General features: G+C 45.9%; 1 long non-coding RNA gene across 2 annotated transcripts in view; it reads left to right on the top strand.

Annotated features, from left to right (window-relative positions):
* Window positions 1–22,402, top strand: part of LOC102899975 — a 121,326-nt gene extending 98,924 nt beyond the window's left edge. The window contains exon 4 of one of the 2 annotated variants that reach the window (XR_441131.5): window positions 21,330–22,402. This is a non-coding gene — a long non-coding RNA (uncharacterized LOC102899975). The remainder of the gene's footprint in view (window positions 1–21,329) is intronic. The other variant, XR_441132.5, reaches the window with a different exon arrangement.
* Window positions 22,403–27,101: the final 4,699 nt, after the last annotated feature.

Below are 27,101 nucleotides of genomic sequence, written 5' to 3'. Positions count from 1 at the left end.
TAGGGACCTAGGGGCACCATTTTTTTTAGGTATCACCTTCCTTTCCAACAGAGAGATGGTCGCACATCCCCCGGAACCTTGAGGCAATCCCTGATGCCCTTGTCGGGTATGGGTCTGCCCAGCATCAGAGCTGGCCACCTGCAATAGGGTCCCGGGGACAAAGACCGGCCCCTGAAGTCTGAGGTGGTAGCGGTGGGCAAACACTGGGAGGGAAGGAGAGCAAGCGTGGAGGAAGAGAAGCCTCGATAGTCCTCGGGAACATGAAGGGGAGTAGGAGAGAGGGGAACACAGGACAGGTCAGGGAGTGAGGATGAGGCAGAAGCGAGCCAGAGGCTCTGGGAACGAGGCTCTGGGAACGGGGCCTCCAAATAATCTCTTAGTATCTCAGGTGCTTGGGGGTGATCCCTCCGCCCAGAGTCCCTGTCTCTGGGGGCCTCTGGGAGGTTCCATGCTGAAACCAACCAGATTTCCTAGGTGAAGCATTTTCCCTGACTTTGCCCCACTATGCAATGGCTGACTTGAATTATTAAATCCTCTCTGTGTAACAGGAGCCATTCCCCCAGCAGACTGGAAAGAGTATGCTTATGTGGACCTGTTCTCGCCTGGCGGGGAGGAGTTTGCATAGGAAATGGGCTGGCGGCTCCCTGCATTCCCGAGATGACAACGAGGGCCTGCACCCACAGCCAGGGCTGGCCCAGAAGCTGCAGGGTGCAGGCCGCACGTCTCTTGCAGGCTCCTGGCTAGCAGATGTATGCAGACACACTCCTGTCCGTCAGCCGCACCGTCCCTGGCACGCGGGGGCCCAGGGTCCTGGTCGAGGTCCCATGGGGAGCTGTGGGGAGAGCGCCCTGAGCTCCCAGGCCTCGCCCGCAGCCCCAGCCCATCGGCTGAAGTGTTGGCCGCTGCAAACCACAGCCAAAGCCCAGCTGTCCCCGCTGGTCGGCCCAGCCCGCCGTCTGAAGCATGTCATCTGCACATGACTCTCAGCGGGCTGCTCAGAGCTGAGAAACCACTTCGGTGTGAAGGCTGCTGGGTGCCAGCCGCTCACATTTCCAGCAAAGCGGCTGCTCGCCCTGTCCTGCCTTCCTGCCTCCCTGCCTCCCCTGAGTCTGGCTTCTTTCTCTAGCCTCATTTCCCTTTACGCTGTTTTCTCTCCCTCTCCTGTCTGTCTATAGCTCTTTCTTCTTGCTACAGTTCTGTCTTTCCATCTCCCAGTGGCCTCTCTGTGGCTTTCTCCACATTTCTGTCATTCCCTCTCCCTCTGTCTCTGTATCTCTGTCTCACTGTGTGCCTCTCTGTCTCTGTGTCTCTCTCTACCTCTCAGTGTCTGTCTCTGAGTGTCTCAGTCTCGGGGCGCCTGGGTGGCGCAGTCGGTTAAGCGTCTGACTTCAACCAGGTCACGATCTCGCAGTCCGTGAGTTCGAGCCCCGCGTCAGGCTCTGGGCTGATGGCTCAGAGCCTGGAGCCTGTTTCCAATTCTGTGTCTCCCTCTCTCTCTGACCCTCCCCCGTTCATGCTCTGTCTCTCTCTGTCCCAAAAATAAATAAACGTTGAGTGTCTCAGTCTCTGCTTGCTCGCTCTCTCTCCCTGCCTCTCATACCTCTTTGTCCCTCTGTCTCTCTGTGTGTCTGTTTTAGACCGTGTCTCCTCGACTCTCCGTCTCTGTCTCTGTCTCTCTCTCAGCCTCCCTCCGACCAGCCTTCACCGTTTCTGTCTCTCATTCTGGAGTTAAGGTGTTCTGACAAAACGGCCAACAGGAAGGACCGAAGCCCTCGCAGGGGCCCCCCAGGACAGGGCAAGGGGGGGTACTGGGCTAGGTCCGTGTCACACCGGTGCAACAGTGTTGCTAAAATGTGCCGCTGGCCACGTGAAGCCAGCGTCAGGGCGAGAAGGCCGTGTGGCGCGGCGTGGGGCAGCGGGCGTGGGGCCTGCGGAGCGGCGGCACACATGTGCTCTCCCTGCAGGGAGGAGCAAGGAGGCCTGCGCTGTGTCCGCTCGGCCCGTGAAGCCCCATGTCTCCCTCCAAGGACTCCTCGTGCTCCTTCCTTGTGTTCTTTGGTCCTTCCAAGTGGCAGGAAAGACCTGTAGAGACGAGCGTCCGAACAAAACGCCAGCAGGAAAACCACAGGGTTCTGCTTTCTCTGAGTGGGAGGGAGCAAAGCTGGGGCTGAAAAATGGAGAAAGAATTAATGAGACTTTGAGAGGTAAAACAATGCAGGGCCCCATAGCCTGCAAGCTTTTGAAAAGACAGCTGGCAGGGCGCCCGGGTGGCTCAGTCAGTTAAGCGTCAAACTTCGGCTCAGGTCATGATCTTGTGGTTTGTGGGTTTGAGCCCCACGTCGGGCTCTGTGCTGACAGCTGGGAGCCTGGAGCCTGCTTCGGAGTCTGTGTCTCCCTCTCTCTCTGCCCCTCCCCTGCTCACGCTCTGTCTGTCTCTCAAAAATAAATATTAAAAAAAATTTTTTTTTTAAAAGAAAAGATAGCTGGAGCCAGGGCTTCTAACTATGCACACCTGTAGCTAAGTTACACACACACACACACACACACATACACACACGTCAAATAGTCACCCAGCAACCTGAGTCGTAATAATGCCCATTTGCCTTGGATTAGGGGTGATATCAGGCACTCTTCATACAATATCTTAGTCAATCCTACCAAAGATTCTAGGTAAGTAATCATCTCTCCATTTTATAGAAGAGACTGAGGCTCAGAGAGATTAAGAAACTTGCCCAAAGTTATAACAAGTGGGTAGAACCGTTAAGATTAGAACTGTCAGACTCCAAAGAAAATTTTTAGTCAAGCGGAGATGTTTTTTTTTTTCATATCTGAGTGTCCTTTCTGTGGGTGGATCAGAACAGAGAAACATTTGGGCACAATTAAGCATCAGGTCAAGCTGACCTCCCCTCCCTTCCTTCCAGGCAGCAGGTGGCTTCTGAGCACGTCCAGGAGCAATGCTGTTTCCAATTAGTCCAGGTAGCAAAGGCCCACAGCGATGTCTGTGGAGCTCTGAAAAATATTCCCGCTTGCTGTGCCTTCATCTTACCAGAGGTAGAAAACAAAAACTAAAAACCAGACACTAAAAGCTTAAGAAAAAGTGCATGGAAGAAAACTTCCCATCGATAAAATTCTATTATTTTTTCTTCCCTTTGGATCGGGATAAAACTGATATTATTCTCATTATTGTGGCAGAACAATTTTTCTACTAGACTTGACCTCGGAGCCTAAGAGAAGGTAGAAGGTAGAAGCCTGGAGACTTCCTCCCAAATGTAGCTCCTCCTCGTCAACAGCGATTCAGTGGCCTGTGTGCGCCTTAGAGTTCTCTGGTCAGAGAGAACTTCAGACACAGAAGGTTAAAAAAAACAAACACATTTGATCCATCTATCTGTAGACTCCCCATTACTTCTTCCGGTGGGGAGGCAACCTCCATTCACTGTGATTGCCTCTGCAAACGAGAAGGCCGAGTGGGCAGCTTGAGAGGAAGCCAGCTGGCATAAGATGCCATACACCCTCAGGGATATTTAAGCCCGCCCAGGCCCTTGGAGTTAATCTCTCCCCTCAGTGACCTCATGGGGACAAACGTGTGCCGGGATGAGGCTGTGGCTTCACACAAAAAAAGTTTATGGGCTTTGAAAGAACTTATGTCTCTAATCAGACAGCAGTGACCCCGAGAGTATGACACCCAACGTGGATCCGGGTCCAGTTACCAATGTGGCAGTCTTTATTGATGACATAAAGTTGATTCCGTTCCATTCCGCAAATGTCTCCTGACTTCCTACTGTGTGCCAGTGCTGCCCTAGACACTGAGGATGCAGATAGAAGCCAGCCAAGCCCTCTGACCCAAAGGAGCTTAATAATAACTCTGGGAAAAGAGGGCAGATAGGTGCTCGAAGAGGGAGTGCCACTGGACAGTCAACAAGCGTTTTTTGAGGGCCCACTAGGTGCTGAGCATTCAGAACTAAGGGTTCCTAAAAGGGATTCTGGGAGGAAGTCTGATGGCAAGTTGACTCACTTTTTTGATCGTATAAACCATATTCAGTTCAATTTTAGGGACAAGTTCTTATTCGGGGTCTTTAAAACATGATTTTAATGGCTTTTAATTTCGATTTTTAATGTTTTTCTTGCTAGACTGTAAGCTGTATGGGGGCTGGGCTACAAATATGCCTTGTGCACAGTATTTCTCCAATGCGGAGACAGTGTCTGGTCTAGCGACCAGTCTAGAAAATCATGAACCTGGGGAAGCTCCTAGGCTGTGAGGGTGGACATGAGATGGAGAAGAGGTGAGGAGCAAAAGTCCTGCTCACCAATTATCCTACGAAACAAGAATGAGATAATAGCTAAGTCCCCTCCCCTTGTCTCTCTCTCTCTCTCCGTCTCTCTCCCAATCTCACACACACATGCACACACACACACACACACACACACACACACACACACCCCAGTCAATTAAGGGCATGTAGGATGAATTGTGGGCTTCTAACTCCCATGGCTCACTGAACGCGCCATTCTCTTCAAGCTTTTAACCATCAAATGGCAGCTACCTTGGTTGGATGCCTCAACTTCTTTTTCTTTTGTTTCTTAAATTTTGTTTAATGTTTACTTTTGAGAAAGAGGAACAGAGCACGAGCAGGGGAGGGGCAGAAAGAGACAGAGACAGAATCCAAATCAGGCTCCAGGCTTCGAGCTATCAGCACAGAGCCTGACGCAGGGCTGGAACCCATGAACTGCAAGATTACGACCTGAGCCAGTCAGTTGCCCCACGGACTGAGCCACCAGGTGCCCCAACCTCCTTTTTCTCGCCATCTGCAGAATAGAGTCTAGAAATCTAAAATTTCGCCTAACCTCCCAGCCTTTGTGGCAGCTAGGGACGGTCACGTGAGATGGCACGAGGACTGGAGGTACAGCAGGCGTCCTGTAACCAGGAGGACAAAGCCGCACCCCCCCAGGCAAGTCAGGCACCCAGGGAGTAGAAACCCTGGGTCCCAAGAGGCCCTGGACTAGTCACCTCTGGGCTTCTTGTTACAGGAAGGAAAAGATCCCTCCGTTGTTCAAACCACTCTAGTTGGTTTCTCTTACTTGTATCTGAGCATAAGCTCCCTACACATAAACTAGCACTATGGAGCACGTTTCATGTGCCAAGAGGCTTTACACTCATCAGCAACCACACTGAGAGGCACAAATAGCTAACATTAATGAGTGTTTACTTTGTGCCAGAAACTATGCCACGTGATTTGCATGGATCAACCCTTTCCTCCTCATGTATCATCAGTCCCATTTTACAGACGAAGAAACAGGCTTGGGCAGGCAATGTGGCTTGCACACATCTGGTAAAGGACAGAACTGCTAGCTGAGCTCTTCACCATCCCCAGCTCCCCATGACATCTCCTCCCAATCTCTTCACTGAAGTCATTCTCAAAGGGTGCCCCCTAGACCCGCAGCATCAGCACCCTGGAAAATTGTTAGAAGGGCAAATTATCAATCCCCACCCGGGACCAACTGAATCACAAACTCTAGCGGGATGACCGGCACTCTTGAGTTTGGACAAGCCCTAAAGGAATTCCTGCTATGTGTTAAAGCTTGAGGAACCACTGCTTTAGAATATGTGGAGAGCCTTCATTGTTTGCTTCTGGACATTCCTTCCTGCAGCTGCTGTCAGGCTCTTCCTCGGGTTCTGAATCCTGCAGTCCTCTCTTTTTTTTTTTTTTTTTTTTTTTATTTAGTTTTGGGACAGAGAGAGACAGAGCATGAACGGGGGAGGGGCAGAGAGAGAGGGAGACACAGAATCGGAAACAAGCTCCAGGCTCCGAGCCATCAGCCCAGAGCCTGATGCGGGGCTCGAACTCACGGACAGCGAGATCGTGACCTGGCTGAAGTCGGACGCTTAACCGACTGCGCCACCCAGGTGCCCCATCCTGCAGTCCTCTCTTGATCCTGGGTGCTCGTTGACATCCGCACCTGTCTTTTTGCACGACGTAAAAGGATTCTTTGCTGTTATGGCCCCAAGTCCACCTCGGGCCTCGAGTCTGCAGCCACCTAAACTTGGTGGTGTCCTGACTCCATCAATGCAATGTCAGGGACAAATCTGTCTGACCGAGGTAGCCCAGCCCGGCACCACCCCAGGCTAGATCAGCTCATTTGCTATTCCAGGCATTCCAGTCTCCTGTTCATACGTGTCCAAACACCTTCCAGAGTGGTGGCATCTGAGGAAGCCCCGCCAGGAGCTTCCACTTCCCTCTCAGCTCTATCTTTAGCCCTGGTGGTCTTAAAGAGTCTCCGAGTTAGGGCCTGGAGCCACCTGGGTGCTTCTCATTCCCAGGTTTTGTGACTTTTTTCACAGACTTGGAGGCAGAAGGTCCTTTGTTACCATCCAGTTGAGTCCCCTGATTTTACTGGAAAACTGAGCTCAAAGGAGGAGAAGCAATAGGACCACATTTATCAGAAAGTTGGTGGAAGAATGAGACAGAACCCAAGTCTATAGGGCAGGATGCTGCGACGCTGACACCCAAGAGCAACTTCATGTCACCAGCTCAAGACACATACCTGCTAATTGTTTGGGGGGCAAAAAAGCTTTGGCTTCTGTTAGGCAATGTTCAAGATCAAACCCTGGACTAACCCTCACTTACTGATGCTCCACACGAGGGCAGAGAGAAATCTCAGTCCGGTGGAGTGGGAAAGAAGTCAGGGCAACTGGCCTGGCTGGGAAGAGACCCAATGATTTTCTGTAGCAACAATTATTTCCTTTGGATGTAAACTAGCCCAAGTTTGAACTGTCCATGGGAGAATAAAGGGATATTTATGATGTTGATGGGGTTTAGAAGAGAAAACTTATGATCCCTCGTAAGTAAAGGGCCTTTAAGGGACGGCAAGAATTACTGTGTTTGTTTTCTCCAAGGCTATTGGGAAGATAAACGCAAGCCCTTACTGAATGGTTACTGCCATGTTCCCTTAGCACAAGGTCCCACTTCTCAAGGTAACAAGGGCAAAGGGGTACCACACCCCTAAGGTAAGTCCCAGCAGAGAGGGTCTGCCCTGGAGGAAGACTCAACAGAGTCCAAGTCTAGTTTACTTAAATTGCCATACCCCAGCGTTCAGTACAATTTTAAAGTGATATGACCATCAGAACCCTTCTTTGTGGGTAGGTTATCTAGTTGTGACGCCTCTTGGCATTCACAGGCAGCCAATTTCTTCCTGAGGAATTTCTACTAATCTCTTCTCCAGGAATAGACCTTGGCTCCCAAGGCAGTTTCAGAGAGTTCAAGGCGTAGCTTGACTGCGGCCCTAGCACTGCCAAAGCAAAACACCCGGCCATGGGCAAGTGGATGGAGATTTGCAGAGCCTTCTCTGAGGCCCCCCAAACCAGGAAGGTTGCAGTGGTCTGTGAGCTCTGGAATCCTCCCTGCTTCAGGGGTCTGGGGACTTGAAGGTTTAAAGAAGAGGGTGACAGTAAGGAAGAGCAGCAGTTCGTGTCCGTGTGATAAGCCTTAGCCACTCTGACCTACTTCTCCTTCCTCACCCACCCTTTCTGTGGCAGCTTTCCCATGTCGTCTGTACTTCATCTTTATGCCAAACAGATTTAAGCTATTTGGGGTGAAATAGTACCAGTTTCCAGGCTCTGATTTTCCCTGGGAAGAATCTTCAACCAAATCGAAAATATAGTTTGTAAAATACTCCATTCAGATTTGCTTCAAAATAATACAGAAGGAGAACGTGGTGGGAATATAGATGAAACAGGACTGTCTCTGAGTGGATAACTGTTAACGCTGGTTGAGAACATCATTCCCAAAAGTCAAAAGGAGGAAGCAACCCACGTGTCTACTGACAAGTGAATGGAATAATGAAATGTGGGATATACACACAATGGAATCATATTCGGCCTTGGAAGAGAAGGAGATCCTGGCACACGCTACAACGTGTGGATGAAGCTTGAGGACATTACGCTAAGTGAAATAAGCCAGACACGAAAAGACGAATACCACCTGATTTTACTTACAAGAGGCACCTATAGTAGTCACATTCACAGAGACAGAAGGTAGGGTGGTGGCTCCCAGGAGCTGGGGGGAAAGGGAGATGGGGAGTTGTTTCGTGGGTCAAGAGTTTCACTTTTGCAAGATTGAAAGAGCTCTTGAGATTGGCTGTAGAACACTGTGAATGTACAACTGAACTGTGCACTTAAAATTGTTAAGAGGGTGGGGACACCTGGGTGGCTCAGTCGGTTAAGCTGCTAACTTTGACTCGGGTCATGACCTCGCAGTTTGTGGGTTCGAGCCCCGCGTCAGGCTCTGGGCTGACCGCTCAGAGCTTGGAGTCTGCTTCAGGTTCCGTGTCTCCCTCTCTCTCTGCCCTTCCCCTATTCTCTCTCTCTCTCTCAAAAATAAATAAACATTAAAAAAAATTGTTAAGAGGATAAACTTTATGTTGTACATTTTACCACAATTAAAAATTGTCAAGTTATATAGTTACAGAAAATTCCAAGCACAGGGCTGCCTCAGTGGCTCAGTCAGTTAAGCATCTGACTTTGGCTCAGGTCATGATCTCACCTTTCATGGGTTCCAGCCCCATGTCAGGCTTTGCAACCCTACCTAGCAAACTGCTACACTTCCCATTAATATGTACTGTCATTTTTGTGGTCTGTTGCTTTTTTTTTCAATGTTTATTTATTTTTGAGACACAGAGTGAAAGTAGGGGAGGGGCAGAGAGAGAGGGAGACACAGAATCCAAAGCAGGCTCCAGGCTCTGAGCTGTCAGCACGGAGCCCAACGTGGGGCTCGAACCCACAAAATGTGAGATCATGAGCTGAGCCAAGTCAGATGCTTAACTGACTGAGCCACCCGAGCGCCCCCGCGCTTGGAATTTTCTATAACAAAAAGCTAAACATGTTTCATATTCAATAGCAACAGAGAACTTATTTTAAAATCTAGTAATAAACTTAAAAAACGTGCAAAGTCTACATTAAAAATACGATAAAGCTTTACTAAAGGATATAAAAGAGGTCTCGAATTAATGGTTGCCTTGTTCCTGGATGGGAAGATGTAATCTTGGAGTCGTGTCCATCTTTTCTTTATTGAGTTCCATCTTTCCAAAAAGCCAAAAAGGAGCTTTTCTGAGGAACAACAGGCTGATTCTAATATTTATCAGGAAGAGGATATGCAAAGGAAGAGCCCTGGTAAATGTGACAAAGAGAAGCAGCAAGACATGGGAAAAATGGCCTTGCCAGGGAACAAATTGGAATATGATGCTAGTGAAGAAATGGATTCTGGGAGCAGCTGAATGTGTCTCCTCTCCCTCCATACAACTCCTGAGAGAGTGAGAGAGTGAGCAGGGAAGGGGCCGAGAGAAAGAGAGAGAGAGAGAATCCCAAGCAGGCTCTGCACTGTCAGCCTAGAGCCCAATGTGGGGCTCAAACTCATGAAGTGCACAATCACGACCTGAGCCAAAAGTAGGATTCGGACACTCAACCGACTGAGCCACACAGGGACCCCAATAGATTCTGTTTTTTTAAACACAGAATTCAGTTCACTTGCACTTAGCCTAACAACTATTGTACCTGATTTGATTCCTTATGCTTGTGATAGTTCCTTTTCTTTTTCTTTTCCTTTAATTTTGCTAGTTTGCTCAAATTGCTATTACATTCCACCCTTGCTAATGTGGGAGTTCTCTGTACTCTTTCCATCTCATTAATGGTTATCTCCCCCTTCCCTTTCCGGTGCTCTTCTGCCTTACTAGTATAGAAATACTATTATTGGAAAATGAGGTATTTTTTCTCCCACTTAGATACTCTATTCCCTTATTATCTCTCCCACTTAGATGCTTCTTTCCGCCACCAATGAGATATTTAGAATACTCTTCCTTTCCCAGTTTTCTTCTCCTTACCCCAAGAGACTTTAGGACGCTATTACTCTGCATGCCCTGCCCCAACTCCTAGGTTCTGCTGAGATTGCACAGTACTTTTCTTTCTAGATCTTATTAGCATTTCCTTTGCACCTCTATTTTAAGAATCCTTATTCAGCATTCACATTTTCAGACAGTCTATTATTGTCTATTTATATTTGAGATATGTATATATCAGATATATATATGGATATGTATATATCTGTATGTATCTATGCACACATATACATATATATGGGTATATACATAGGTCAGCATGTATATACATGTGTGTATTTGTATATATAAACATGGTTTACTGATCATCCTGTTTCCTTTCTTCTCTATTATAATTCATTTGATTTTGATTGGGGTACTTTAAAAATGATTTTCTTCAGAGAGTCTTATAATTTTTTAATCGATGCATATTTGTAAATATGTATGTATGTATATTTCAATATACATACATACATACTGCCTTCTTTCTAGAAGACTAAGTAAGTAGAAAATTCTCTATAAGATTTACTTTATGGAAACCACCAATTGCTAAAATGTAGTCTATATGACTTCTGTTTATCTTGGCAACCAGCCATATGTATATATGTAAATATGTACTGAAATATATATACATATACATTGGAATAGATATACATACATATATTCTGCTCTTGTGGGTGAATGACAACTTGGCTAGGTATAGGGCTGTTGGGCTGCTGTTCTTGACCCCAAGAATCTGTAGATGTCATTCCACCATCTTCTCTTGTTCTGCAGGACTCAGTCCCGTGATACGTCTCCTAGATCTGCCCTTAAAATCTCATACTTTCCATCATGATTCCAATTTCTTTGTATTTTTCTCTGAGGTCAGTGACATTTCTCCCTCTTTATCTTCTAGGTCATTAATTCAATCTCATCTCTACCTTTTTTTTCCCCTTAAATTATTCATCTCTTTTTTTTTCTTTTTTGGCCTAGAAAAAAGCATGCTTTTCAGTTTCAGGATGTCTTCGTTGGGCTTTTTATGTTATTTTTGTTGTGAAAGTTATCATCTGTCTCCTCTGGTGGTTCTTTAGAAAGCTGTCCTGGATATTTGGTATGTTCCTCTCCTTGTGGCTATAGGTTGCTTGGGTATGTTGTTTCCTTTCTTTGCCTGATCCTGTGGCTCAGTGGCTGGAAAGCCGGTGGTTCTGGAGGAGGCTCCTGTAAGAGCAGACAGACAGGTGGACAGTCCCCTGTTGAGGCAGCAGAAGGAACTCTCTGCTCCTGGGTCTCAAGGTACCAAAGATGTCACATCCTCAGCTCACTGGTTGGGTTCCTTCTTTGCTTCTTGGGGGCAGGGGGAGGCTAGAGGGTGTGTGGACTTGACTGAGTACATGTGGCCAGAGTCGGGCTTCCTTCAGAATCTCCTCCCAGGCTCTCTTAGGGACAGAACAACCCTGCTTCAACGACCCATCTTGTTTCCTCCAGCTGCTTGGCCTAGAAAAGGTGATGGGTGGGAGCAGGAGTTGTACAGAGGGAAAGGAGACACATTCAGCTGCTCCCAGAATCCATTTCTTCACCCTCAAAATAAATAAACTTAACAAAATTAAATCTTAAAAAATAAATAACTAAAAATAAAAAACAGAATCTATAGGGGCGCCCGGGTGGCTCAGTTGGTTGAGCGTCCGACTTCGGTTCAGGTCATGATCTCACGGTTCGTGGATTCGAGCCCCGCATCGGGCTCTGTGCTGACAGCTCGGAGCTTGCAGCCTGTTTCATTTTCTGTGTATCCCTCTCTCTCTCTGCCCCTCCCCCACTCACGCTCTGTCTCCCTGTCTCAAAAATAAAAAAACATTAAAAAAAAATTTTGGGGGCGCCTGGGTGGCTCAGTCGTTAGGCGGCCGACTTCGCTCAGGTTACGATCTCGCGGTCCGTGAGTTTGAGCCCCGCGTCGGGCTCTGTGCTGACAGCTCAGAGCCTGAAGCCTGTTTCAGATTCTGTGTCTCCCTCTCTCTGACCCTCCCCCGTGCATGCTTTGTCTCTCTCTGTCTCAAAAATAAACGTTAAAAAAAATTTTTTTTTAACTTTTTTAAAAACCCAGAATCTGTAGATTGTGCTAGAAAAAAAAAAACAACCCTCAAATCTGTCTTAATGTCATTTAGAAAAAATATACCTTAAAGTGACAAAGAAAAATTTTAAGTCTAGGCACAGATCCATACAGATAGGAAAATTTACTATCTGGTAGAAGAGGTACTTCACATCATTAGAGAATGGATAAATATTTCATAGTGTTGGGGCTCATATGTATTCAGAAAAAATCAAAGTTGGATAAAGAAATATCTGTAGCAAATGAGGTGCCCTCAAGAAAATTAAAAGGCAAACAACAGATCCAGAGAAAACATTTACAACATATGTTCTTTTCATAATAAACAAAGAACTAATATCCAGAGTTTGTAAAGGTATCCTATAAGACAGCAAGAAAAAGAAAGCTGCCCAGTGCAACAATGGGCAAAAGATATGTACATTTCACAGAAGGGGAAATCCAAATGGTCAATACACCCATAAAATGATGCTACCACTTAGAGTAAATGGGGGAAACATACCTTATTATAACACAATGCCATTTTTCTCTCATCAGATTGGCCAAAGAGGAGAGGGAGAGAGGTTTGGGGGAGTATAAATTAGAAGTCAAATTGACAATATCTAATACAGTATTTTTGGCTTGAATCTAATACAATTGTAAAAGTGCATTTCTTTTGACTCAGACATTCTTTTCTTCCTCCTTATTCTAGAAGAAAGCGCATGTGTGCAAGGAGGCATGCCCACAGAAAACATTGGCAATAATGTAAATACCCATTAATAGGGGAATGGTTGAATAAGCTGTCACACACCCAAACTATGGCATCTTGCAGCCATTAAAAAGAATGAGTTACCATATACCTAATGTAAAGAGAGATGAAAAGATATTTTTGACATATTGTAGAGTGAGACAAGCAAGCTGCAGAATCATTTATATAGTATGTCACTGTTGCAGAAAAATCCCACAAAACTGTATTATACCTTTATTGTATAAGTATGTCAATGGGAAGGAGATTGGGGTTAGAGACAAGCAAAGGGAATTTTAGTTTCATCTATATTGTTTGAGTTTTTACAATAAAAGAGTACTCGTGAATTGTATATGTGTAATTAAAAAATAAGTTTACTCATAACACGAAGAAGTACCTTCATGGTTTGAAGGGCAGATGTGTCCCTTAATCCGTTCATAAATGCCTACTGTAGGCCAGTTGCTGTTGGGGAGAAAAAAAATGAATCATATACAGCTAAGTCCCACAGGCATTTTCTGTCTGGTAGAGGCGATAAGGCTTATAAACCAGTATGTGAAATATGTCAGCAAAATATGATCCAAGCCATAGGAGGCATTCAAACCAGTGCTGAAGGAGTTCTGAGAGGAGATTAGTTCCTGGGGAGGGAAGAGGGGAGGAGAAAGAAGCAACAAGGTCTCATGGTGAAAGCAGTGTGTATGTGTGTGTGTGTGTGTGTGTGAGCGTGCACACACACATACACAAGGGCCCAAATACACTTGACAGAGGTTGGGAAGGAGTAGCCACTGGGCTAGAAAAGACCCCTAATGGGGGACCTATATGTACAAGTACAGGTGAGGTCATACTTGGTCAGGAGAGACAGGAGAACAGCGAGCACTTGAGTTGAGTAGCCTGAGGATAGTGGGGGAGTAGGGGCAAGTAGTGGGTGATAAAGTTAGAAAGGGAAACCTTAGCAAGTTTAGCTAGGTTTAGCTAGCGCTTTCTGAATGCCGATGAATTTCACTGTCTAATTGGGAGAGGGAAAGAGGTTGTCTGGAGCAAGAAATACAGACATAATTATGTATTTAAATTTTTTTAATGTTTATTTCTGAGACAGAGAGGGGGACAGAGTGTGAGCAGGGGAGGGGCAGCGAGAGAGGGAGACACAGAATCTAAAGCAGGCTCCAGGCTCTGAGCTGTCAGCACAGAGCCCAACGCGGGGCTCGAACTCCCAAACTGTGAGATCATGACCTGAGCCGAAGTCGGATGCTCAACCAACTGAGCCACCCAGGCGTCCCTACATGATTATGTATTTAAAAATAACTGTAATGTCACATACATGCTCGATTATAAAATAAAGATAGCCAGGCTGAGAGATTTGGGTTCAACTTACAAAGGGTGGGGAGCCACAGAAGATTTTTGAGGACAGGAGTGACGTGATCAGTTATAGGGATCTCACTATGGCCCTGTGTGCGGGTGGATTATAACAGGTGGTTACAATGGTCTGGACCAGAGGCGATCAGAGCCTACTAAGGGAGTGACAGAGAGAAAGAAGAGGAAAGAACAGACCTGAGCAATAGTATGAAGGAAGAATTGCCAGGATTTAATGCTTTTGAATGCATTGCCTGGGAAGTATTTGGGGATACTCAAGCAGAAGTGTGTCGGATAAAAGAGTAAGCTGGACAAGAAGATCTCAGGAAGGCCAGCTGGCTGGGGATAGCAGATTTTGGAGTCCTCATTTCTGGCTGGAGGACAAAGTGTTGGAGAGATTGGTACAGGAGAGCGCTTGGAATGAGACAAGAAAAGGGAGAGTCATTCTGGAATCTCTTGGGATCTCAGCAGCGCAGAAAAGATCCAGGAAATGATGCCAAGATTTCAATTACCCAGGAAGGTCACGGAGGAGCTAACAGAGGAATTTGGTTCTGACATCTCCACCTCAAACTCGGGCTCATACTCTCCGAGGCGAGACACCCAGCTGATTCTGTGTGTGGGGCTGACCGGGTGAGGCAGATACCAGAAGGCCTCAGCCACGTTGCAGAGGAAGGGTGGACATAAACAGGACAGGACTCAGGATGGAAGGGCTGCTGAAAGAAGGAAAGGCGTAACCGCAGCCTCTGGTTAAGGATCACGTCCCTGGTGGTGGCGCTCTGCCCCTGGCCTTCCTACTGCTCTTCACTGGCCTCCCCTATGGCTTGCTTGGGGGCACAGACCATCCCAGGACACAGAAGAGAAGAAAAGGTGCAGACAGCTCTTCCCGGCTGTACGTGGGTGCAGGACCTTGCCTCAGGTGGGCTGCTGGTAAGTGGTGAATGACAGATGCATTTTACAACCCCAGCTTAAAGGTTCCTTCAATATATACTTTTGTCTTTATGTCATTCACATTTTATTTCTCTATGTATAAAATGCAAGCTGAGTTTGGCATTCAAGGCTTCCATAATTTGGTTCCATACTACTTAGCTGTGGCTGCTGTCTTCAGTTTGGGCCACCCTCCTCCATCCCACTCCCTGCTGCAGAGGCTGGCCTACAGAAGCCTCAGTATTCTGCTGGGTTCAGCTATTAGGAAGCTCCCGAAGGGTACCTAAAGGAGGGAAGAGTGTGAAGTCAGGGTACTATTCCCTTTGGGTCTCAGTGTGATTCTGGCTTTATGAGACTAAAGCTTGCAATTGTATTGGTCCAAAATAATGAATAAAATGTTAGCTACAAAAGTGAATATCTATTGAGAACGAGAAAAGAATTCATAACAAATTGCAAATTCTAAACAGCTTAAAAATACCAAAGATATCACTAAATGCAGAAAAATGACAATATTTTTCTTTTTTTTGTAATTTTTTTTAAGTTTATTCTTTTTGAGAGACAGAGAGAGACAGAGTGCAAGCAGGAGATGGGGCAGAGAGAGAGGGAGACACAGAATCCAAAGCAGGCTCCAGGCTCTGAGCTGTCAGCACAGAACCTGATGCGGGGCTCGAACCCACGAACCACTAGATCATGACCTGAGCCAAAGTTGGACGCTTAGCCGACTGAGCCACCCAGGTGCCCTGACAATAATTTTCTTAATTGCTGGGAAAGTCTCCATAATATTTTTCCCTATATTTTTTGGCGGCATACCCTTTGCGTCTTCATATGACAATTTTGTAACATAATTTTCTAGACACGGTATTGAAATATAATCCACTCTTCCCTCTAGTAGGTTTGATTGGAACTTTGGTTTTTTTTAAATCATTGGTAATGTAGAATTATTTCAGTTTCACCACTTGTTGTTTGCAATATCATGTAAAATTTGAGATTGCTGCCCAATTTGGGAAGGCCTCTATCATTTTCTTCCATATATAACTAAGGTTTAGGGCATTTCAAATTTTCTTGTGCAGGACCTAATCTTAAATACTCTGAATTGCTAACACTTATAAACCAGCTTGTCTTTGATGTCCCCATGATCATGGCATTTTATGAGTTTTATGTGATTTTCTGTCGAGAATGCTGTGGGGCTTTGCCCAGACCCCCTCTTGGGGCCAACACAGCCAACCCTCAGCTGTTGGGAGTATCAAATCCACTGAGACCATATGCTGGTTGGCTTCTCCCAATATTGCCATCTTCATTTCTTCATGATTGTTATCTCCTGAGAGCTTTCCGCAGTAAGCCTTCTACATGCAACTTTCCATTTCGTAGGCAGTTTCCAGGGAACCCAATCTAAGATGTCGTCACTGATGTCGCGATTTGTATCAGAGCAGCAAGAAATAGAAATCTTTTCCCATTGAGTTCGTATGCTTTACTCCTCTTCATCAATAAGATTATCAGAGGGGCGCCTGGCTAGATCAGTCATAAGAACATGCGACTCTCGATCTTGGGATGGTCAGTTTGAGCCCCATGTTGGTTGTAGAGATTACTTAAAAAATAATAAGAGAAGATTATCAAATAATCCAAGGTCTTTTACTTCTTTTTGCATTTCTTTCTTCCTTTTAATAAATGGCTAATTTTGGTATGATCTGAATTTTTTTTATGCTTATAAGCTACAAACACAGGAATCTAAAAACTATTGTGTAAAATTCCATTCAAAAAGAGAATAGTAGCGGGTGCCTGAGTGGCTTAGTCCGTTACGCTTCTGACTCTTGATTTCAGCTCCGGTCATGGTCTCATGGTCCTGAGATTGAGCCCCCAGTCAGGCTTTGTGCTGACCATGGAGCCTGCTTGGGATTCTCCCTCTCTCTCTCTCTCTCTGCCTCCCTCTCAAAATAAATAAATAAACATTAAAAGAAAAGAGAGTAGTAAGGTGTGTTTATAGTTGCGTGTGCCTCATTATATTTCTGACAATGAGAAGTGAATTCTTCAGTTAAAATTTTATGAGGCTAATGATGGGCCGCAGATCAGCGTCTGGTTCCTCACATTACAAACCACCGTTCTCTTTGCTACCCATGTTGGGCACCAAAGACACACATTCAGATTACAGTGTGACATCTTACTGTCTTCACGTCCTGACCTCAGATGAGTTGGAGGTAAGAGAATTCCTGGAAGCCATTCCTACATGAGGATAGCTAGCAATGCATTAAATATCTACAGAAGTGACTGTGAACGACCACGATATATTCCACCAAGCCCAAACTCATCTCCCCCCAACCAGATCCTAAAAATTCCCATGACAACTCCAAAGCCACCCAACATACCAAGTGTGTGGTGGAGGGAAACTGGGACAGAAAATATCCTGCTTTTTTGAAAAATTTAACACCCCCCTGCCAATTTACAAAAGCGTGTGACATACGAATATATTGCTAGGGCTCTTCCTCAGGCCCGAGAAGGGGCCTGTGCAAATGTGGGGTTCCTGTAGCTAAAATGTCACCTGCTTCATTGTAAATCTGCCTCTGGATCTTCCCTTCAAGGCTGCCTCAAGCTGGATTGTCCTTGACCGAAGACCTTGGTTCCTTCTAAGACAGTTGCTCTGCATGACTCTCTGTTCTGGTCACTGTCTCTGCGCCCAGAGGTTGTAAAGCCTTGGCTCCTTACTACACTGTTCTTTGAGGTTCCCCTGTCCCCTTTCCTTTGCAAATAAACCCTCCTCAAATTACCCCATTCTGGGTGTGCCCTCTGTTTTCTGTGGGGACCCTGACTAGTCATCACTCCCTCCCCCCCAGCAAGCACCTCTGTTCCCGCCAGCTGCCCCTGACTCTCCCTTCCTTACCCCACCCGCAGATCACTCATTCACTCGGGCTTTGACGTATGTCACCTCCCAGCCTGAGCGTCCTGAGCAAATCCTACCCATTTCCCCAGATTCAACTCCATCCCAGCGTCCTCCCCAAGCAGAGGAAGCACGGTGGGTGAATGGATACTTGAATATTGTCTGAACAGAGTCTGCTTTGCAGACAGTCCAGGGAAGGGGGAGGGGCTCCAGGAGATATTGATTTCATAATTAACCCCCGGAAAAGGAGGCTCTTTGCAACATCTTTCCTGGAGACTAGAATCCCTATTTATGCCACCACTTAGTGAGACCCTGTCAAAGCGAGGGAGGTCCCTTCCATTCCCCAAGTGAGCAGGGCGGGACTCCCTTTGTCTGTGAGTAAGTGAGTGATTAAAAGTGAGGCTGGCCAAATGCCCTATACAAATCATTTCCAGCCACAGTGCTCAAGGGACTCTGCTGGAATGCAGGGCAGGAACACAAATGGATCCTTGCTGTGCCGGTATGAGGAAGAAAGTCATGTCAGACCTAGGAAAAGGGGATTCTTTGAGAACAGAAGGGAGAACAGCACTAATCTGAGGGGGAACAGAGTCCAGATTTCTTTCTCTCGGGCTCCATGAAATCCCTCGTTGCAGGAAGTGAGGGGAAACAGTCTCAGCCTGGGTTAATGGGAGCACATCATGGCCTCCTCCTAGAAAAAGGAGGCTGAGAGAAAGGTGGGCTCCAGGCCTTTTGTTCCAGAGAGCAAAACAGTCTGGGTGGCTTGTTGGCTACTCAGGCAGGAGATGACTGCGGGGCCATCCATGCACATTGCCCTGGGTGGGAAAATTGGGGCAGGATTTTGGCCAGAGAGGAAATTCTCATCACTGAGGGTACGGGAAATCTGCTTAGCATTTGGGAAGCTTCATGAAAAACAAGATGGAGTTTGGAAGCCAACTGTCTGCTTTGACTTTCCGAGACTTGTGCAGAAAATGTAGGGACTCTTAAACCAGCAAAGTGCCAGATGTCTGAGGAATTGCTCTCACTGGTTGATTTGAAAGTGGGACATATTTTCATCTCCTTCATAAAATTGGAAAGGTATGCCTGTCTAAATGTGAGGAAGTAACTGGGGCACCTGGGTGGCTCAGTTAAGCTCCGGACTCTTGATTTCTGCTCAGGTCATGATCTCATGGTTCGTGAAATCAAGCCCGTTGTAGGGTTCTGTGTTGACAGTGTGGAACCTGCTTGGGATTCTTTCTCTCTCCTTCTCTCTGCCCCCCTCTCAAAATAAATTAATAAACTTAAAAAAAATAAATGTAAGGAAGTAACCGATTAGCTCTTGACTCTCTACATGTGGTATGTGGGGTGGGGTAGTGGGGGGGGGGGGTGGGGGTACTGGAGTGGGAGGAGTGATAATCAGTGAAACATAGTATTAAATATTCGTGGAAAGAGTACTCACCACAGGCAGTGAATGTGTGACTTAGACCAGGTTCCACTGCCAAAATTGTTGTGACTTTAGGTAAGCCAATTTCCTATTCTGAGTTTCAGCATTGTCATTTGTAAAATAAGTTAATTGGACTAGATGATATTTACCATCTCTTCTAGTTGAAACAATTCTATGATTCATGTAAACCCAATCACGGAGTGTAAACTATGTTTAGTCTTCCGGTTAAGTGAGTTTATTCTTCTTTGAGCAGCATGGTAACAAAGCCTGGGCTCTTATCTAGACTCTGCCTCTGTATGTTTTTAAGAAGGGAACAGAGGGGAAACAAAAATTAACACTATTTGTATACCTATGCTGTCAGGTGGATATTGCGATCCCCAGTTTACAGAGGTAGAAAATGAAGCTTATGGAAGCTAAGTAATAATATTATGTGGCCATTAATGGGCACAACTATGTGTTGTGTTCTTTCCCCAGTGCTTTTGCGCACATCATTTCATTTAATACACACAACATGGATGTTATGAAGTAGTGTTATCCCCATTTTGCAGATGAGGAAATTGAGGCTCGAAGAAGTTAAGTAGATAACCCAAGATTACAAAGTTCATCTAGGAGGTGGTGTAAATGTATACACTGTACCTCAAATAGGTGAAATTGGTGCGATCCTTTTTTTTCCCCCATAACTGATAATTTTGTCCCCTACAGACCTGTATCCCACTGAGGATTGGGGGGAAACACACACATACACACACGTCAAGTCACAGCTGTCAGACATTTTTGGTTTTTTGTTTTTGAGGGAGGATGGGAATAAGAGAACTGGTGGGTTTTTTTGTTTTGTTTTGTTTTGTTTTGTTTTGTTTTCAGGTTTCTCAGTTTCTTTTGAATAAACATTCAAGTAATTCCAGGTTCAAAGTTTTCCTACCAGGCTATTTCTCCCTCTCTAAGTTCTGCCCCTCTCCTCTGCCTCCCAGGAAGGCAGATATCTGCTCTCTTCTGTAGGTTCTCACTGCCCTAAGTGGAAAAGTCCCTACTGTGTTCACGTGTGCAGCTAAAGTCCATGTTGCAGAAGCCTGTGGTCTGTTCTCCTGGCCTGGTTGGGTGTGATGTGATGTTCCCTTCCCCTCTCCTTCTGGCCGCCGGCTCAGCAGGTCTCAGCCTGTCCCCTGTGTCATGGGCAGTCCTCCTCATCCTGCTTTGGGTCACTTCCCCCTTGCCACAGAGGCCCTTGGCAAGTCTGCTGGCCTCAGCTCTCGGTGACCTTCTACATTCCCCATTGGGGGCCCTCAGGAGCTTTGAGTCAGGCTGGGGAGCAACAAGCTGAGGGGGTAGGCCCCACCTCAGGCCCTCTCTCTGTCCCATGAGCCTCTCAAGGTCAGTGCAGGGTCCTCGAAGGGCAGTCTCCTCCCAGAGTCTCTTCAGCAGGAAGGGGGTACAGACTACTGCTCTGGAATCTGCGCTGCTTCTGATCCTCCCCTCTAACCACTTGCCCCTCTCCTTCCCATCACTCCTCACTTCCCACTCCTCCTCCCCGTGGTGAAAGGATTTCTTGTCCCTCCCACTGTTTGACTGCGACCATCCCTGTGTGTTCTCCTTCCTGTGGCGTCTTTCATCTTTTTTTTTTTTTCTTTCTTAGAGCCATAATGGCAGAATGGCTGCAAAGAGAATATATAAGGAAGGCATTTTGAAGAATATTATCTGTATTCCACTCATAGCTCTAGGAATTTTTTTTTAATTTTTTTTTAACGTTTATTTATTTTTGAGACAGAGAGAGACAGAGCGTGAATGGGGGAGGGTCAGAGAGAGGGAGACACAGAATCTGAAACAGGCTCCAGGCTCTGAGCCGTCAGCACAGAGCCCGACGCGGGGCTCGAACTCACGGACCGCGAGATCATGACCCGAGCCGAAGTCGGCCGCTTAACCGACTGAGCCACCCAGGCGCCCCATCTAGGAATTAAATCCAAATGTGTCCAATCCTAAAGCTCCATACTATGGAGCCCAACACTACAAAACTTAAGTAGGGTAGATCTGGGATTTGAGCCCAGGTCTAATCCAACCTCAAAATCCAAGCTTTCTCATGAAACCATTTTTCCCTCTCTTTTTTCACCAGCAGAAAGCATCCTCAAGGCCCTGTCCCCTCCAGGTGTATCCTGGGGCCTCCAGTCCGTGTCACAGCAGGTGCAGGAGCTACCAGCGTCCCTCCTCCTTCCTGGCTGAGCAGAGTCCACGGTATCTCCAGCTCGCAGAAGACCTGTCTTTGAAAGCACCTGTGCATTTGCTTGCCTGCTTTGGATCACTTAAGGCAGGCTTGAGTGGCCTTTCAATTGGTTAGTTTTGTGGCTGGTTTATTCCTCTGGCGGGGTAAGAGGATTTCAGTTAGCTGCGTAAAGGAAGAAAGGCAGTTCGGGGGCCAAGTGCTTGGAGCAGCAAACGTCAGGTCAGGCTGAAGGACGCTGAAGTTTCCCACCGACCTCAGAAGCCCTCTTGAGCAACTTTCTCTGCAGGTTTGGTGCCAACATTGTTTTATTTTGTTTTCCACTCAGCCAGATATTCACAATCTGTTTCCCCCACCTGGAAAGTTGCATAGTCTGACAGGCACAAGGGATTTAAGAGATTCCTAGCTGGCGCTGCTACTGTGGATTAGCAGCTGGGCAGAAAGGACGGTTGGCCTCTTTGATGTGCCTTTACGAGTACATAGAAATGCAGAACTGAGACAATTTCCTGGATCATTCTAATAAATATGAACTATAGTTGCCCAAAGTATTTTGGGTCATAATTTTCAGACAGAGACCAAAGTGATGCATGTCTTGATTATCTCAGTTCTTTATGACAGGCCCGGAGAAACCTAGTCTAAGGATTTAACTTAGCAGCCATTTATTGATTTTCTGATGCACAAGAGAAAGGGTCTGGGAAGGTCAGCACTTCTATTACAAAGGCAAGTAAGACCTGGTCTTGAATCTCACGTGGTTTCTGGTTTTAGTGGAGGTGGGTGGGGTGAGACGTATACAGCCTGCTCACTTTAAGAAAATCCTGTCTTGGGGCCCCGGGGTGGCTCAGTCGGTTAAGCTTCCGACTCCTTGTTTCAGCTCAGGTCATGATCTCACCGTTTGTGAGTTCAAGCCCCGTGTTGAGCTCTGTGCTGCCAGCGCAGAGCCTGCCTGGGATTCTCTCTCTCCTTCTCTCTCTGCCCCTCCCCACCTTGTGCTGTCTCTGTCTCTCTCAAAATAAATAAAAATAAACTTAAAAAAAAAAGAAAAGAAAATCCTGTCTTAACTCTGCCCCCTACTCCATTGCTTCACAGACTGATTTCTAGAAAGATTGGTTCGTATGTATTGTCTCTCAGTCCCCTCCCACTTCTGCTCCCTGCTTTAACTACCACATTCACATGCACTTTTAGTCTTCATCTTGCTAGGGTTGCCATATTTAGCAAATAAAAATAGGGGACATACTTAGACTAAAAAAAATTCACTTCTATCTGAAATTCAAATGTAACTGGGCACTCTGTATTGTATCTGGCAACACCGTGTCTTACATGACTTGTCTGCCTGCTCTTACCCAGCAGCTGTTCCTTCCTGAAATGCTGTCCTCCTTTAGCAGATGCAATGTGGACTGACATCACTCTCTCCTGGTCTTCCTCCTTCCCCCTGGACCACCCCTCAGAGCGCCAGCTTCTGTTCTCTGTCCCTCCCTCTTCCCAGCACACCTTCAATACAGCGGTGGCCTCAGGTGTGGTGGTGTTACACTGACGAGTCTGCTTCCAGCCTGGAGAGCACATTTGCTGCTCCAAATCTCCATGCCTCATGGTCTCTCGCGCGACTCTAAGATGTATCATAGGTTTCCCAAATTCAACATGTTGCAAATTTTACTCACCTCTTCTTCTCTATTCCTGCTCCTACTCTCCCAGTGAACTGATACCGCCATCCAACCCACTGCCAAGTCAGAAACCTAGCAGTCACTCTCGAGTTTGCCCTCTCCCTCCCTCCACATCCAATTTGTCTCCATGGATGATAGATTCTATCTTCTGAAGATTCCCCACTGGGCCCTACTCCCTCTTTGCCATTGCCCTACTATAAGCCATCATCATCGCTCGCCTAGATCACTGCAGTAGCCTCCTAATTGATCTCTCTGCCTCCCTTCCCCCTCCCACTTGTCTATCCTCCATACCGTCCCCCGAAGGACATTGCCAACACCAAAGTTGCATTATGCCCTTTGTTGCTTTACTGGTTCCACGTCAGCCATTGGGTAGCTTGTCATATTTATTGGATTCTTCACCACCTGGTAAATTCCCACTTCTCCAAGCTCATCTGCTGACACAGAACGACAACCCCAGCCGTACTGAGGGCACACCCTTTTCCCCAAACATACACATGGTCTCAGAGTCTGGCTTCACAGAGGCCATAGCTTTTTCTGAAATGCACTCTTACTTACACTTGAAACTACAGAAAACTACTCATCCTCCCAGACTCAAGTCAATCTTTGCCTCTTTGCAGGAGCCTTCCTACATTCTCTAGGAAGACGTGGCTAGGGAGGGGAGTGTTGAGCCCCCCTCTGTGTTCCCCTAGCTGCTGGAGTCTAGCACTTGTACCAACCTTTGTTAGAAAGCTCTCTAGGCAGCGCTCTGTTTGCAAGTCTCGAATGTCCTGTGACAGTTTGCACGTTACCACAGATCCTGAGTTCCTTGAACACAAGGACCATGTCTTTTTTGTTGTTTAGTTTTGTTAATATTTAGAATTTGAAAATATCTGTAAGGCTACAAAAACCAATACAACCGACACCTGTGTCCCAGTTGCCCTGAGTTGACCACCATTAATATTGTGTTGCATTTACTTCCAATCTTCTCCCGTTCATCCTACTCTCACCCATCAGAGGCAAAATTGGAAGCAAAATAACCAGATGAAGGGATCCCAGAGTAGGTGTTTAAGAAGTGCCCGAGTGGGGTGGAAGGAGGAGGAGGAGCAGGAAATGGATGAGATGTAATCAGGTAAGGCATTCTTGTAATGAGATATGGAACAGCAGAAATCCACGTTTTTCTTTAAAAATGCCCATTTTCAGGGCAGCTGGGTGGCTAGGCGGCTGAGCATCCGACTTTGGCTCAGGTCATGATCTCACTGTGCGTGAGTTCGAGCCCCGCGTCAGGCTCTGTGCTGACAGCTCAGAGCCTGGAGCCCGTTTCGGATTCTGTGTCTCCCTCTCTCTCTGCCCCTCCCCCGTTCATGCTCTGTCTCTCTCTGTCTCAAAAATGATAAAACATTTCTAAAAAATTTAAAAATGCCCATTTTCCCAGAGACTGATGGCCCACTTGAGCTATAGTACTAATGGCAAACTGAAAACATTAAATGAAAGAAAATCATCCTTTATGTGGTTTTATTTTGTCTTTAAAAAAAAAGAGAGAGAGATTTTGAAGAACATGGTGACACACAAAGCCTTAGCGAAGCTCACTTTGAGTTTGTTTCACTGGTTCTTCAAAAAAGTCTGTTCAACCAGCCACGAAGACCGTGCACCAAAATATTAGCTGTGATTATCTTTGGACTGGAGCATTGGAGGCGATTTTTTTTCCTGTTTGCCAATCTGCATTTTTTTAAAGCAATGAAGAAGAAGGAAGGTGTTTAAAAACTATATTCAAGGATAATTAAAGAATTTGAGAAATTTTTTTGGGAGAGGCATAGAGGATTTGAAGAGAGGGAGGTTATATATTGATAGCCTAGAATTTGAAGCTTGAACTTTAATGAGATTTCTCCTTCTCAGTATCATGGATTGACTGTACCATCCAGGGAACAAACAGCTGACCTCAGATCACATGCCAATATACTCACAATTAAACAATCACCCAAGAAGCTATAAAGCACACAAAATGCATAGTGACTAAAAATAATAAACAAATGAAGCTTCTGTGTTTTCTTGCCTGAGAACAAGGGGCCTGTTCTTTTAGTATTTATAGTGAAATAGTGAGACTCTGTGGAAAAAAATACAGCAGTGGGTAAACGGTCTAAGTGAAGCATTGCCAATGTGTCGTAGAGTCTGGGTGCTTCTGACTTCACCTGTGATGAGCTAAGAATGAAGGATTGGCTGTGAAGAGGTGACCAGTGGACCTCTGTATTGTTAATTCAATACAGAAAATGACCATTTTGAAATCTCATTGTTTTTCCTTCTTAATTTTTTCCTTTCTGAATTTTAAAACAGGAGAACTATGTCATAAAGAGAAAGTGATTTATTTAGAGTTTTTTCCACATATGCTGCTAAAACACATTGTGCCTTTCCCCCTAAAGGTAACACCTCTGTTCTGGGACAGATTACAAATGATAAAATAGTTTAGAAAGCCTTGCAAGATTTTGAAGCATTTTGAAAGCAGGACACTCTTCTCTATGTATTTAGTCCTGTGCATTTGGCATAGAGAGAGCAACAAAGCAAAATGCCCAGTTTGGTTTCTTTTAATTAGATGCTCACTTGGGTTCAGTTGTTTTTAGTTCCCTTTGCTTCCTGGGGGAGGAGGAGAGTTGTGTTAATGCTTGCTATTTGCACATCCAAATGGTGGGAATAGTTTTTGGCAACCTCTGTACTCTCCAGTCCTGAGATGCCTTTTGAGCATGGGGTCAGACATCCGCATTTCCCTAAGGACACTTTCCTGGTTGGCTTGCCAGGACGCCACGGGGTGCAACCAAATCCTATAGTGTGAAATGGAAGAATGGGTGGCGGCACTGATGTTTGATGGGCAGTGAACCGAAGATGGCAGGTCAGCCTGCCAGGCTTCATTCCAACTCTTGCCCTTTAGAGAGCTGACCTTTTGTTTGCTGGGCCTCTCTCTACCAGATACCACATGGAATTCTGGTAATAGGAGGAAATAATGTAAGGCGTTCATTCATTTATGCTGTCAGTCAACAGATCTTTTACGGGGCACCTACAATGTGTAAGGCACTAATAGATGCAAATAATTTTACAAGAATAGAAACTTAGGCCCGCGAGGGCATTTTATAACTCACACTGGGCTTTCACATGCGTTATTTCAAAGATGATAAAACAGACATGGCCCTCGCACTCAAAAAGTTTACAATCTAGTGGGGCAGAGGAGGTCTATAGATAAATTTCTGCATTACAGAATTGAACGTGGCACATGTCCTAAGGAGAAGAGCCAACCCCTAACCGGGGAATGAACCGCTCTCCCGGAGTCACGTGCCGGCACTTCCATGGCTCTGAGAGTTTGAAAGTGGAAGAGACCACATCCAGCGTTGGGTCACGGCTGCATCTGGGTAGGAGTACATGGTGGGAGTTAGACATGTGACTGTACACACAGGACTGAGTGGCTGTAGTTTTGTCACCTTCAAGATATTCAAAGGTGTGCTCTCTTGGTGTTGAGGTTCAACATCTTTTTCAGGAAGATGTCCATGCCAACCCTTTGGTTGCCTTTGCAGCACCTGAACTTTGAAATTTAGGAACGTTTTTGGAGGCTAGGAGATAATCAAATTGTGGCCAATAATTCATGTAGAATTAAACCTACTGATAACAGGTCTGAGTCTCCCACTTGGGCATTTCTAAAGCCACACAATTTAGGGGCTAACTTTTTTTTCAGATTGTGGGGGAATGATTTGCATATCTCCATGGCTTAAATCATTAACTTGGCCCTAAAATTTACAACACTTTAATACAATCTCACAAAGATTTGTCACACTGCCAAACGTCCAGTCAGACGTTTCCTGAGAGATGGTTATCCTGTAAACACTTTTGGTTTTAATGTTTTATTCTGATATTTGTTCTAATACGGTGTGGAAAGATTTCTTGCTTTGACAATAAGTATATTATTTTTTTCTTTGGTGATTCAATATCTTGTGGTGTCTCACATTTCTCATTCTGATGTCAATTGCCATTGAACAAGACTGTAAATAAGGAA

The sequence above is a fragment of the Felis catus genome, chromosome C2 (assembly GCF_018350175.1).
Source record: "Felis catus isolate Fca126 chromosome C2, F.catus_Fca126_mat1.0, whole genome shotgun sequence".
NCBI lineage: Eukaryota > Metazoa > Chordata > Mammalia > Carnivora > Felidae > Felis > Felis catus.
This window is presented reverse-complemented; position numbering and strand designations above follow the sequence as displayed.